At 31.5% G+C, this 15,093-nt stretch overlaps 1 protein-coding gene and 1 long non-coding RNA gene across 2 annotated transcripts in view; both read right to left on the reverse strand.

The window, feature by feature from the left end:
• Positions 1 to 15,093, reverse strand: part of LOC110994157 (homeobox protein Hox-D1) — a 34,296-nt gene that overhangs the window by 4,118 nt on the left and 15,085 nt on the right. The window lies entirely within an intron of this gene.
• On the reverse strand, positions 453 to 9,932 carry LOC123689908. The gene is made up of 3 exons (XR_006750779.1): positions 9,923 to 9,932; positions 5,667 to 5,670; positions 453 to 647 (listed from the first exon to the last, which is right to left on the reverse strand). It is a non-coding gene; the product is annotated as an uncharacterized LOC123689908 (long non-coding RNA).

A 15,093-nucleotide genomic window follows, 5' to 3' on the forward strand; every position in this document is an offset into this window, starting at 1 on the left:
CGGCCCATGTGCCCTCGGCTTATTAGTTATTTAATTAACATCTCCATAATAAATGCCTATTTTATTACACTAGCTCTTGCTCGACGTCACGTGGTAACGGAAACATGCCTAGAATAAGTTGCTTGACTATTCAGGCATTAATACAGTTTTTATAAATTCTAACGTGTACTTCTTTTGTCTCTCTCTGTTAAATTATGTTGATAAAAAGAGACAGATTTATGTTTTCTAATTTAGGAGACAGTATAGCCTAATGAAATATGTTAGTACTTATCAAATTATTGTATATTGATCTGTATACACTGTATTATAAACGTGTAATAATAATATTAATTGATTCGGTCAGGACGACTATATACAGTCAAACCTGGGTAAGTGAGAACTGGATAAGTGAGAAAACTCTATAAGTGAGAGTAATAGCCAAGACCCGTCATTTTAAGCTTCCAAAACCTCTATTAGCGAGAAACAGAAACCTCTGTAAGAGGGAGTCGTTTTTCCCTCATGGACCTCCGTAAGTGAGACTGCTACTTATAAAGATAAGATAACCTCTATAAGCGACAGTCGAGCTTCATTTATTTATGTATATTATTTGTCATTTCTTCCTAATGACAAAACAAATGACAAATTTAACATCTGCTATTTTATGACTCCTATATTTACGGGTCATTGGCGAATCTATTATTCAGATTAAATCCATTAACAAATAAGATGAAACTGGCAAGAGTGGACAAATGCCCTCGTTTCTCTATAACTCTTACTCCGATGACTCTAACTCCGACTCAGAACGGGCAAGAAGAACTGGCAATAAACTCTTCGCCACTCTTTTTAATCGCCCAATTTTTGTTTTACAAAATGTCTGTAAGGAGCTGCAACTATTACACCATGTTCCACATGACATATTTAAGTATTTAATTAATTAAAACATATATAAACGAAAACAAATTGCTCACATCAGAAGGCATGGTGAAATAGGAGCACGGACTTACATTCTCATAGGAACAACACGCAAAGTATAGGAGTCATAGTACTTAGCAACCCTGAAAGTTGCCCTGTCGCAAAGGTAATATGTTTGGTAATGTGAGACAGTTGTCCACCAAACCGACGCAATCCGTTAACAAAACAAATACTGGCGGATGTGTGTGTTTGTGCATTGCCCGAAGCACTTGAAGTTTCGGGTGCAAATGCATTATGAACGTTTAACTAAACTTGATGTTAATTTAAAAGTGTTTAAATCGTAAGCAAAATATTATTTTTGATTTTAGCAACGTCCCAATTGAAATCGTGAATAATTTCTTTATCATTATTAAATATTATTAGTAGGTGACTTAAAGTTTGTGCATTGTTCTTATATTAAGTCATCGCAACCAAATTTTGTCTGTATAATTTGGTTATAGCTCCTCCATATGTACCTATATTGATATTTATGTTTTAGTTTCAAATTCTCATAGATTAGCACCTTAGGTTCTTGAATGACGGTTGTTATTTGTTTCTCATCTATCTATATCAATCTGGATCTGGATCTGTTATGCTATATATGTATGTGACAATTTCTTGTCAAAGTCTAGTCAAAATATATTTACTCTTTTTTATTGTATACTAATCATTAAATTAAATAGCTCTAATATCATTAAAAAAAAGGAAGGTTTTATTCCATCTCCAGTGGGTATAGACAGATAGAAGCACGCACTATCATATTACCTAATCAAATTTCAAACATAGTGGTTCATGTAAATCGCAGATAAATAACTAAAAACCAACTTTTCTGTCTCGGTATACTTCTTGAGTAAGTAATTAAAATTAAAACGATATATTAAATTGGGCCATATACATTTTCCAGAATGTACCTAATATTTTTTAAAATTTTAATTATATATAAAGTTCTTCAACCTTTTACGGTATTAGGTCTGGCATGATCTTGAGATGTCTGAATCTATTTCGTAATCATCTGTTTTTTTAATAAACAAGTAGGTCAGGCTACACGCCTTTTGGGTATAAAGTCGTCCTCACGATGTTTTCCATCACCGTACGAGCGAGTGTTATATGCAGACTTGAAAAGAATGTCTCTAGGTGCATAGCCAGGGTTCGAACCGTCATAGGTTTTAAACCTCACAGATGGAAGTATCACGCTAAAGCTACTAAGCCAACGCTACTTTCAAATTAATACTTGTTGCATAATATTTGTTAAAGAAAAATCTTGGCGAATAAAAAGAGTGGTGGAGAGTTTATTGCCAATTCCTCTCTTCCGTCCTACGCCCTTGATTTGAGAACTGGCAGTAAATGTAAAATTAGAAGCATTCAATGTATATTTTTTTTAGACGTTCATAAGTGTACATTGTGTTACCTACATGAATAAATGATTTTTGACTTAGTCTTAAATTTAGTTAACAAAAATTTATAATATATTTCTGGTATTCCATTTATAAAGTACAGCGATGCTTGCGTAGCGCTGACGAAGTGGTAATATTTGCTTGTAACAGGAGACGACTGACGGTACACCACTAATCCATTACGCGCCCAAATGTTTGCGCAGGCGAGTTGCGTGTGATTCTGTGCGCAAACAGCGCCCGAGTCAATATTGCGTGATTCTGATCAAGGTGAATCAAATATTTTGTAGATAATTCAATTATAGCTAGACGATATGAAGACTAAATTTATGCCTCTTTTTAATTTTTTAAGTATGTCTGTAGGGCAATGTTGAAGATCAAGATTCAGCGGGCAAATCTTATCCCTAATGTCCTAGGTTCAAATCTCGGTTCATAAATGGACTGTCAGTCTATGTGCGCATTCCCTCGTACGGTGAAGACATCGTTAGGAAACCGAAATGCTTTAGACCTGGATTATAATGGCGATTAAAAAGAGTGGAGGAGAGTTTATTGCCAGTAATTCTTATCCGTTCTACGCCCTTAATTTGAGAACTGGCAGTATATGTTAAATTAGAAGCATGTAATGTATTTTTTGACGTTTATAGGTGTACATTGTTTTACCTACATGAATAAATGATTTTTGACTTTGACTTTGAATGACCTACTTGATTATTATGAAAAAATAAATAATTACGAAATAGATACAGTGGCCCAGACGTAAAAGGCTATAGCGCAATTGCTTTTTCCTCTTTATTTATTGTATTATGTATAATGATATTGTATTATGTATAATAATAATAAAGAGAAATTTGTAACACAAACTTGACACAGTTTATTGTTTACGGCATGATATATGCGTTTTCTTTCACCGTTCTAGCAAATGTTATATGCATATATAGTAAGAAAGTCCATTAATGTTCAGCCGGGGATCGAACCAACAGGGATGTGAGTCGCACGCTGAATTCACTAGGCCAACACTTCTTTAAATCTATCATACATTATTCTACCATGGAAGATAAATTTAATGCATTCGACTAGGTACCTCTTAGTAAGTCGTATATTAATTCAATTGATACGGACCTAACCATTATCGTAACACATAATATAAAACGCAAAACACATCGTTACAATCAATAATCCAAGCAATTATGCAAAATCACTTAACATTAACATTCAACAAAGTTGTTATCACGATATTTGCTGTAAAAGCTTGCAAATAACCCTATCATGCGGGTGGTAATGGCTACACAGATATAATGGTATCTGAATTGAGTATAATTCAATCAATTCAATTGTTAGGGCCATGTACTGGCATGTCAACGCCCTGACGAGTAAAAAAAATTGGAATTTGACAGCTAACTGGCAGCTAGGGGAGCGGGAATGCGTGCGATTGGTCGGCGATTGGACAATGCGGCAGATGCGCTCGCTTTTTAACCGCCATGTTTGCTTAAATTCTTTTAGGTAAAAAGTTGGAAGGCAGATGTTAATTTGCATTAGATAGTTTAAGTAGATATGTAGAAAAATTTATGATGTGTATTTCATGTGTTTATTTGAAAAACAAAACGAAAATACACTACAAAAATTAAATACTTCAATATTGCCATATTTCCAATCTGTTGTTGAGATAATATTTAGCTTATTATGATTTTATCAAACCGATTTTTGAGATGTTAGTAAAACTTTAAATAACTTTTGAATGGAACAATTCTTTTTTTTAACAATTATTTATGTCATTGATTCATCGTATAAACCAAATTCAAATACATCTAGGTACAGTATATATAACATTCATTTAAAACAATGAATGCAGTCTTTAATATGGCGTATTACAGATTTATGCTGTAAATAATTTTACATAAGCAATAACATTTTCTGTCAGATTTATATTGACGATATAAATGTTGTTATTATTTTAATCTTATCAACAACAACAACGCTTTTAACAATAAATTTATAGTATAGATAGACGGCTGGACACAGATTTCATTTATTATGCAGAAATTAATATTATACAAATAATAGTAAGTGTGCTATTACATGTTTTTTTAGTTATAGATATTAATTTTGAAATTAAGAAAAAAGGGTAATGTTTTACCAGTTAGGCACTGCTAGCACATTCTCTTAGCCCATGCCTTAAACAAAGTATGCAAAATTGGTTTAAAAAAGTAGATTCAGTAGGTTTTTAGATAAATTATTATAATTGTTTACTAGATTTTGGCATGTATCGAGAATGAAGTGTGTAAGATTTCAACGAAATAGATTTTACTAAATAATCTACACTGGTCTTATACTTTCTATAGTATTGAGTCCACCAAAAGCCAAAGGAAAATCGTTCGAATTCCGCAAAAATATTAATAATTTAGCTCCATATATTACGGGTTGACGGCTTGACGGATCACCCCGTATTTACTTGGGGTACGGGGAATGGGGCTGATGACAGGATTATCTCGTTTACCGTACGGAAAATATCTCATTTACGGTTTGGCCTAAAAAAACAAAAATACTTAATTTAGTTTATCAACTGCTGTAATTTTTTAATTTTGTTTTGTATGATTTGTTTTAACTCTAAAAATTATTAAAACTAATGAAGTCTACAGTAATATTACAAAGAGTAATGCTTTTTTTTATGTTTGTAAATAATATTAAGAATGGTAATGAATTCTAAATCTATTTCGCCATTAGAATGCTATATTATCCCTGTATCCATATGTATTAGCAAAACATTTAAAAAATGGCAAACCATGCAACGCTGAGACAGGCCCCTAGTGTACAGTATATGTATTGAATAAAGTAAGGCTTATGTGGATATTCAAATAATTCTCGCCCTTAATATACGCATTTTTATGTTAATCAATATCTAATATCATAATATCTAATATCAACGAAATCGCGGGTCCAAATGGATGCAAATAGCTCGGGATAGAGAAAGAATGCAAGCCTTGGAGGAGGCCTTTACCGGAGAGAGTTCCTGATATATGCTAACTGTTAAAAATATCTACTAACACATAGTAAAATTTGATATAGGTGGATCAGGAATTTTTTTTTATAGAACAGGGGGCAAACGGACAGGAGAGTCACCTGATGTTAAGTGATATAAGTAAATAATATAAGGCTAAAAATAAATAAATAATATATAAAGTAACAAATATTAAAGGTGAGGATGTTTTTCAGATATACTATGTCTGGTACAAAAAATATAGAATTATAATAATGGAAACAAGACGGGAACAGTGTGCGATCAATCGTGTATGACAGAGGACGGTTGGCTCCCCTGGGTTTTGTCCAGGGGCTGGTAGGTCTATGAACATTCCTTTAATTTTAAATAAAAGGTGTTAGCAATATTTTGTTTATGACGATTTTAATTTCAATCTAAAAAGGACATATTTGTTTTACCTTTCCTAATGCTGGTTGCTTTTTATTTACTTTTATAAAAAAATTCTTATTTAGGTAACTAGGTAATCTAGGAGGTCAATTCTTTAATTATATAGTGTATAATATATAAATATATGTGTGTAATATATAAATCACTCATAATAATTTTTACATTCTTACAACACAAAACTCAATTGAATTGTCTTTGGCTTCCATTGTATTACAGAATATATTTATGTATAAAATGTTAGTGTGTTAACAACAGAAGATAATTTGAGCTCCGTACATCGAGAGGACATTGAAGTATTTGCGCGGCTAATAAATGGACTACCCAGTCAGTTAATAGAAAGCCTAACGTTAACCAAAATAAAAAGGAAGTTGAAAAACTATATGCGTTTGTAGCGCCAGTCTGCTATGGTTACATTTATACAAACCACGAAGGTTTTCTAATGTAATATATCATGATTTTATTATATTATTCTGTAAAATAAATAAATTTTATTGAGAGTTACATAACTGTTTTCACAATCCTGGAAAAAGATTTTAAACAGTTTAATCCTTCTAAACGTCTGTAGCAAATCAAAATGTATAAGGCAGAAAATTGTGAACTGATATGTTAATATGACAAGTATAGGCAATGTATGTAAGTTTAGGGAAATCAGAAATTCAACCTCTCCAACCTGTCTGTAATTTAAATTTATTACAGTTATCTGATACGTGTCTACACCGATAAATATAATACTTAAGAATTTGAGCAGATTTATCACAATAAATACACAGATAAAAGACACTTTAGTCAATGCATTTGCGTCTTAGCAATTCATAGACGATGATGATTCAAGGCGATCAGGCGGAAGAAGACTTTGTACTACGAAAATAGCGATAAAAGGGGCTTATAACTTTGGCAGCACAGCTTTCATCCTATTAATTATATATAGAAACATAGTAAAATTGAAAGTATTAAATTTTTAATTATAATAGTGGTGTTACAACATTTTAGGTTTAAACTCTAATAGAGAAGTAGGTCAGGCTCCTGTGACTGACACCCGCCGTCAACTTTTTTGTCTAAAGCATACCGGTTTCCTCGCGATATTATCCTTTGCTATACAAGTAGTAAATGCGCATAGATAGTAAGTTAATTAGTACACAGCCGGATCGAACCAACAACCTCAGATGGTTAATAGTACCCTGTAGCCACTAGGCCAACTTTGTTCAAATTATTAAAACAATCAAGAAGCAAAAGAAAATAAATATATGAATATGTAAAACAACCAGTAGTTAGCTTAAACCTGATTAATATACCCATAATCTGATAATAGCATACAAAATATCTAAAACTAGATTCATTTTTTCTTTTCCCCTTTACTAATGTTATAAATATTGCATATCTCAACCTATTACTGGATCTGAAAATGCCAAAAAAAAAATTATCTTTGGTTTATCTAATCTGTGTGTAAAAGTCACGTATGCCTGTTATATTATCTTAAATCAGAGTACATATCAACTTAAAAATTCGCCAACGTCGCCAGATTATTTTCACAAGTACTTGAATAATAATCATTAAATTAAATATATTTTACGAATTATTACAATGGCTTTCACTCGCAGCTAGTTCAGACCATTATTAATTATACATATAAACCTCTCTCAGGAATCACACTATCTACAGCTAAAAACTGTCTAAGAATTTACGCCTAGTACATTTGAGTTTATCGCGTTCATACAGACAAACGTGGACGAGGAATTGCATGTAAAAATGTCAGAAATAACATATATCTGTTTAAATTGGTTTATAGATAGAATGCATTTTAGCCATGCATTTCTTAATAATCCCTCTGTTAGTTGAAGCTAACCTCTCGGCCATAAATTGCCACAATTTTTTTGATTATTTATTTTATCAACAAGTTCAGGCTTTTGTGCCGGACGTAAGTTGTTTGTTTAAGACGTTTCCATACACAATCATTTTCATGGAACAACTATATATCGCCCTAAATCCTTTAGAACTTGAATATAGGGATCTGAACCCATCACTTCAGGAATAAAAGCGTTTTAACTACCAATACTTATCTCTTGGTAAAATAGATTTTTATATCGCCCTTGTATGTTCAGAAATAGATGTATAAAGCCTAGAGAAGTAGATGGACAAAAATTGTAGTTTAGGTGTAAATATTATGTAGGTACCAATATAGAAGTTAATATTACGCAAATTAAGCTGCCAAAGTCCATGCAGACTTTGATACGCCTTTATGCTTATTGTTTACTTATATGCTAGTGTAAATAAATAATATTGTTATGTTTCGTTGATAATATATGATAAAAGGCTATCTATACGTTATTCAAAGCTAAATATATTGCATAGGTATAGGTTTACAGGGTAAATGGTAATTCGGGTAACATTGAGAGGAGGTGACAGTGTTGACTATTTGTGATAATTTTGAACCTGCATATGGGTTGCTAAAGATACTCATGTTTTAGGATTTCAACAGGTTTTTTCACAAGTCAAAAATTGAACATCAAAAATATTATTATAGTGAGTATGATATCCAGGCAAAAGATGGATATTTATAGTAACGAAATTGTTCGCTCCAAAAAACGCCAGTCAGATGAAATCATCAGCTGTAGCGAGCAAGCAATTGATGGAAGAATTGAAAGACAACCCTACATTGAATGTATATTGAATTATGATCTAGATACTCACCCACGCTATAAAACCTTGCCTTTAAAAACCTAATCACCTTCCCCTTGAAAATATTGGCAGCGATCTATAGCTTCTAGGATGATTAAATATTCTTATAGCCATGGCGTAACAATTTTTAGAATATCGCGTGGTGCAACATACATTTTCGTGACAACGTCAATACAAAAGTTTTATTTTAATTTCACAAACGCTTATAAGAATCTAAATGTATCACTTATGTATCTATATTTTTGTTACAAATCGCTCTTATCGATATTTTATCGAATATCCTGGTGTACTATATCAATAACATTAATTTATATCAATGGTCAGCGATGTCCTTCGGTAACTGATAAAAACGCCACTAGATTATCTTTTGTTATCAAATTAATAAGTAACAAAATTTTATTGGAAATTATCTGTCAATAGATATTTAAAAATATTTATGAAGTAATACTTCGTTGCAATAACATAATAAGCTTGACAAAGTTAAATGAAAATGGCAACTGGCGACTTTATCGCTTTCGAGCGATCTCTTCCAGTCAACCACTGCTGAAAAAAAAAAGAAAATATATAAAAGTAGTTGAGGTAAGCAAAAAGAATATTATATAAGTTAACTATAAAAGCCACCACAGAGCAAGAGGAACATAATAAACTGTTAAAATATAAGTCTTTCCTCCAACTATGATTACGTTCCCATTGGAGACTCGTATACAGACTTAACTATTATATAAAAAAACTGTATGAGGTATAGGGGTTTGGAGGTTGCATTTTTATCCTTTTCGTCCAATTAAGTTTTCTGATAATGTGTCTCATTATTATTTTTGGGATAGGATAAGAAGCAGTTACTTTAAATTAAGTGCTTATCAACATCTAACTAAAAAACTGCCCATGGACCTGCAGCACCAGGAGGTTTGCCAACCATAAAGGAACGCTCTTCTGTAGTCCCGTTCGTTTATAAATCGTATCGAATGGGAAATAGCTGGAATGGCGGTTGGTTCCATAAAATGGTGGTGCATGGCAAGAACTGTCTTAAAAGATCCAAATCGACGCAGACGATGCAGTCTGAGGTCCAAAAGATTTTAACTTTGTAAATTGTGATAATTTTATTTGATTTTTAGACAGACAATAAATGCCTTGTCGTGTGCCGATTTTGTACATAATAAAAATAAACGCCTAAAATGAGATTTTTTAATTACATCTTTATTAACGTATGTTTAAAGATCTCGTTTATCCTTCATCGTTAATCTGGAACGATTATAGATTTGAAAAATATTTTTTATTAAAATCAAACTGTGCAATTCATAATGAGTTCTATTATTGCTGTTTATTGTCTGCTGACAAATAAAAAATGACGTTTGACATTTCTCTGCTCAATCACGAATTCGTCTTAGTTAATAATGGCGCCAAATTAAATATAATATAGTTAGATATTTATGAATACTTTCTTTGCTGAAATTTAACTACTACGATTTCATTGATATCTACAAACTATTTATACTAACGGTGTAACTTAACTTTCGAAGTAAATTTAGTAAGAAACATTGGCCATTTTCATTGTCAAATGCAGACATTTCTTCAGATAAGATAAATATGGCGCTTTGGATTGTCCATAAGTAACAGACAGAGGATTATATTATCTCAGGAAGATTTATAGAGTAGGTACGCTTCTTGCTTATCATGTAGAAACCTGTGAAAAATCTTAACCTACGAGAAATTTTAAAATATCCCGCCATTTCATTTTCTATAGTAAAAGCAACTACATTTAGTAAGTATATAAAATATAGGCTTTATATATATTAGAAGAGCTCGATGGTTTATAGCTACGGCGGCTATAAATCAAACGTAGCGTGATTTTATACATAATAAAAAAATATCATCGGTTTTAAATTATTAAATTGATAATTTTTTATCATTCGGTTTGGAATTATTAAATTGATAATTCTTATCCTTTATCTGATAACAAAATGGTAGCCTTCTACTGGTTAAAGATTGGAAAACGGATCCAGCAATTACTTCAACAAACAAAGTTTACCCCTACGTAACATTATAGTTATGTGATCTGTGGGAAAAGACTAAAATTCCTTGGTGAATACAAACAAATGACGTTACATGTATGAACAGTGGCGCAATCAATCACTACTATCTCCGGTAATTTATTGATAACAGGCTATCAGCTACTGAGCTGATAAGGATGCGTTCAATCCAGTTTGGCAGCGCAGAGCGACGCTTTGGCTGGCTTAGGTCGAAGTATCGTACTTAGATTCCAAGAGTGAACTAACTCTATCCGCTGTAAAATTTTCAACGGACTTTGACAAGTGGCTCAGTCAGTGCGTTGTCAACATTAATGTGACACACCATGTCCCAAATACAGTTGCGATACTTTTATTTATCTTTTATTCGAATATCAACTGTAAGCTAAAATGTACACCGACGTGTATTTTGTGTAAGTTATATAGAACGGGACTCAATAATGATAAGGATAAAATATTTTTCAATCTTTCTTTCTCGCTCTTTCTTCTTCACTCTCATGTTTAGTGGAACCATACGCTTTATGTGACAGCTATATATATACTGAACAAAAGAAAAAGTTAGCAATTAAAAAAACGAATCGAAAAAAATATCAAATACAAACAAAAACAGAAGAAGACAAATTCCCAAACCAGCAGACTGACATCTTCAAAAAATAACTTTAACAATTTATCTTTGAAAGCAAGCTTTGAATGTCGCGGAGGTTGTTTCAGGGAGAAAGTAGAGTTTCATTAGATTTAACTCCAATTTTGACGGCTGGACCATTGCTTATAACTCTGTCTATAATATTAAAAAAAAAACACATACTGATAAAGTATGAAAATGTTTAAACGTAATACGATAAAGAGAAATAAATGTTCTAAAAATATTGTTTGGATAATAACTCAATTATTTTTATCATTAACAGTAATAATTAACCATTATGGTTCCTTACTGGAATAAATAAAACGTTTTTATCCAAATGTTTGCAAGCCCGTTATTTAAATAGCTCAAACAAACAGAAATTAATAAAAAAGTGGTCCATACTTTGAAACTTCCAACCATTAAAGTGCTTGGCCTCATTTTATTTTCATTCATGAAAATTTTTAGAGGTATTTTAGATAAATTAGTTTCATATATATGTTTCACAGTCAGCTCTGAATAAGTTTGAACTGTTAAAAATAAAGGACTGTAATCTCATTACATTAGTTTATATTTGTCATACAAGAATGGCAAGTTCAAAAAGTGTTAACGAGTCTCGTTACGAGAGTGGTAGCGGAATACTATTAGCATTGCCAGGGATTGATCTACCTGAAGTAGAATACAGTTTACGTATTATATTAATTACGGTTGGACTTGGAGATTTCATCGCCTTCCTCTTTTACTGCTTTAAAAAATTCTTTAACAACACTCCATGTGACCTATATGAAAATGTCAATCAACTGCGAATTATTCTAAGCCAGCTTCAGATTGTATTATACATTTTGTACGCATTCCTAAACGATGCTACGCTTGGTGACATTCTTATTTTGAAATTTATAACCTATGAAAGTATAAGTTTTATTAATCTGTGCATCCCGTTGTTATCTATGTGTGCATCAGTGAATTTATTTTGTGGAATATTTTTCTTTCCAAACGGATCAAATCTATTTACGTTGAAACAAATATCACAATTTTGTATTATTTCTGTCGTTTTGTTGCATTTCTATGAATTGTTTTTTGTATTTCTTATGGATTATTTTCATCAAGATTTAGTTGCTACTGTACTAACGCTTCGATTGACTATTATTTTGTTAATTTTAGGTATTTTATTAGCGCTTTTGATTGTTATATCTATATTTCGTCTCCCTAATGTATGTGTAAATATATTATCTGTCGATACCATACATATTTTGTTTCTAACTGTGTTATTCGTAAGTGATTCGATTTTTGTAGCTTTTAAGTTTGTACTCAATTTAAACCCCGAAAAAAATGCAAGATATTTGTTTGTTTGGTTATTTTGTTTACGTATTCAATTGGAAATTGTTTGGTGTATTTGTTACAGATTTCTAAAATCAATAATTGTAATGGATATCTGATTTCTTAAAAAAACATTGGGAAAATCAAAATTACTCCGATTATTAATTCTCAGTTACGTACGTATTTGTTGCAATTAATAAATAATTAGTAATGATTACAATTATATTTGCTACGTATAACTGTGGCCAATAGTAATCTATATTATTAATAATCTCTTAGGTATTTATAGACAACGTAAATTGTTCATATTTCATCTTAAGCATTGCTTTTATTCGAATTTCAAAAATATTTCGTTTTTCTATTTAGTATTTTTTCTGTATATGACGTGTTTCTGTGTATTTAAAATAATAATAATAAATTCTTTCATTGTTTATGATATTACGTTTATTATGTTCACATCCTCATTCTCTGGTTTTTACAGATATTTTAATTGGAAATGGCAACATTTTTAATTATAAGATAAAATGCTTCATGAAAGCTAATTCATTACTTGCGATTAAATCTGTATAATAAAACTGATGAATTAAAGGAATTTAAATAAATAATTGCAATCTATTTTTACGTAATTGATATTGTATGTACAAAGTTTAAAGTTTTTGTGGAATAAACAAAATAATTGAAGATTTTTAATTTTTAGTTTTACAAAAATTTTGAGGTAGGTATTCATTTGAGATGTTTAAATAATGATTAGTATGGTAGTGTGGACGGACTGTGTTTCCGTACTTAGACGCACATTTGGTTGTTCGTTAAACAATGAGGTAAGTACCAAGATGTTTTATGTAAGGCTTCTAAGGCTTTATAACTGTAGAGCAAGAATAGTGCTCTAGACTGTTATAATGGTGGGAATCATTCCAACTCCGAGTTAAGATAACTGTGGTGTGAAATGAAATTGCACCATTATGCTAAAGATAATATATTAATTTTTATACGTTATAATTTACCTAGACATACATTTAATAATTAAGTAGATAAAATTATTCGATTTTAGTTTTACGGGTAATCACCAGGAGCGCGTGTTAATTTTATTATAGAATTCTTTATTGTTAACAAATTTAAGTTGACGTTTCCTTCGAATATCGTAACACCAAATTCATAGTGAAAACATAGTGTTACCATATAGCATTTTATACGAAGCCTGGTCAACTGTATTATGCAATACTGGTAATATTTTTTGGAAATATCCAGTCCAATAAAAGAAAGGTTATATTTGTTCGTTAAAGCAAGCGATCGGCGTTATCGTTACGTGTTTGAGTGCATCGTTATCATGGAGACTGAGATGTAAAGTTTAATTGATTTATTGAGTGTTGACAGGTTACCTGGCCTGCATCCGGACTTACTCAAAATATAATAAATTACTGAATACCAACACGCGATAGCGGATGATCGATCGCGGGTCCCTAATCGATGTGACAGTTGACAGCGCAAGATGGCCGACCAAATGTCAAACGTGACGACTTCATTGTGTTGGTAGTATTGTTAGGGAAATTTTTACCGTTATATTAATCTTGATACTATTGTATCTATTGTAAATGGACAGTACAGTTAATGTTTAAATTAATAAATTTATTAACATAAACGATAAATAAGTATTTTGAAATTAACAAGACAGCAGTTCAGCTAAATCATGAAAAAAAAAAATTTCAGATGGGAAGTGTAAATAAATTTTTAATAGATTTATTCGTTTGTAAACAAATAATATTTGGATTGCAGAAATAGCCAGAGCTCTATTTATCTTCTGTTAGCATTATGTAAAATTTACAAATAACTCTAAATGCGATAAAACTACCCATAGAAATTTTGTATAGTATCCGAGAACTTTTTTTGGGCCTTAAGTTAGTTGTGATATTCCTAGAGTAACTTTAATTTGCAGGGTTACTACCACGGTAGACCCAATGCGCTTTTTTTGTTAAAGACTGGAGGCCGGTTTCCTGAAGATTTTCTTTACTGACAGATTAAACATAGACCAGCTGTTAATCTGCATGCAGTTTAGTGCACTCAGTTGAATAAATGGTGCACAGCCTTAATTACGTTTACGAGTTTAGGTTATGCAGGTATAATCTATATATGTACAATATTTGGTATGTGGAAAAGCTAGTAAAAACATACAATTTCGGTTATTGTGCTACAACTAAGTGTTACCGAGACTTGGCACTAAGTATGACTTTCGTATATCAAAAATGTATTGATATACGGACTCTGAATATTCTCCTTATAAAACAATAGAGCTCCTTGGTCTTTCAGATTTCTGTATCTGTTTCCTGTTAGGCAGTGAACAGCCATTCACCGTACCGAGGTTTTACTTAATCCGCGAGACGAGACTGTTGCCTGAGATATTACAAAAATCTCAAGGTTACTGACATTTATCTCCACAATATCAAACGATTTCGCATAGCTACAAATCAAAAATATTTTTATCATATTTATATCACATACTTTGCACTCGAATCCACGTTTATATTGACAAAGTCCATGGTTGATTTAAAGTATCAGAAGGTAAACAAGAAGTCGCCAATAAATCGTGATTTAAAGTTTACGACCGATAGGATTTAGCTGATAGTAGTTTTTTTCAGTTACATTTTGTTACATTATAATTGCTATTTTTTTATAAACTGTCTCTGCACAATGACATTATTTAACATTATGATCTAGATTCTA

This window comes from Pieris rapae, chromosome 17, assembly GCF_905147795.1.
Source record: "Pieris rapae chromosome 17, ilPieRapa1.1, whole genome shotgun sequence".
NCBI lineage: Eukaryota > Metazoa > Arthropoda > Insecta > Lepidoptera > Pieridae > Pieris > Pieris rapae.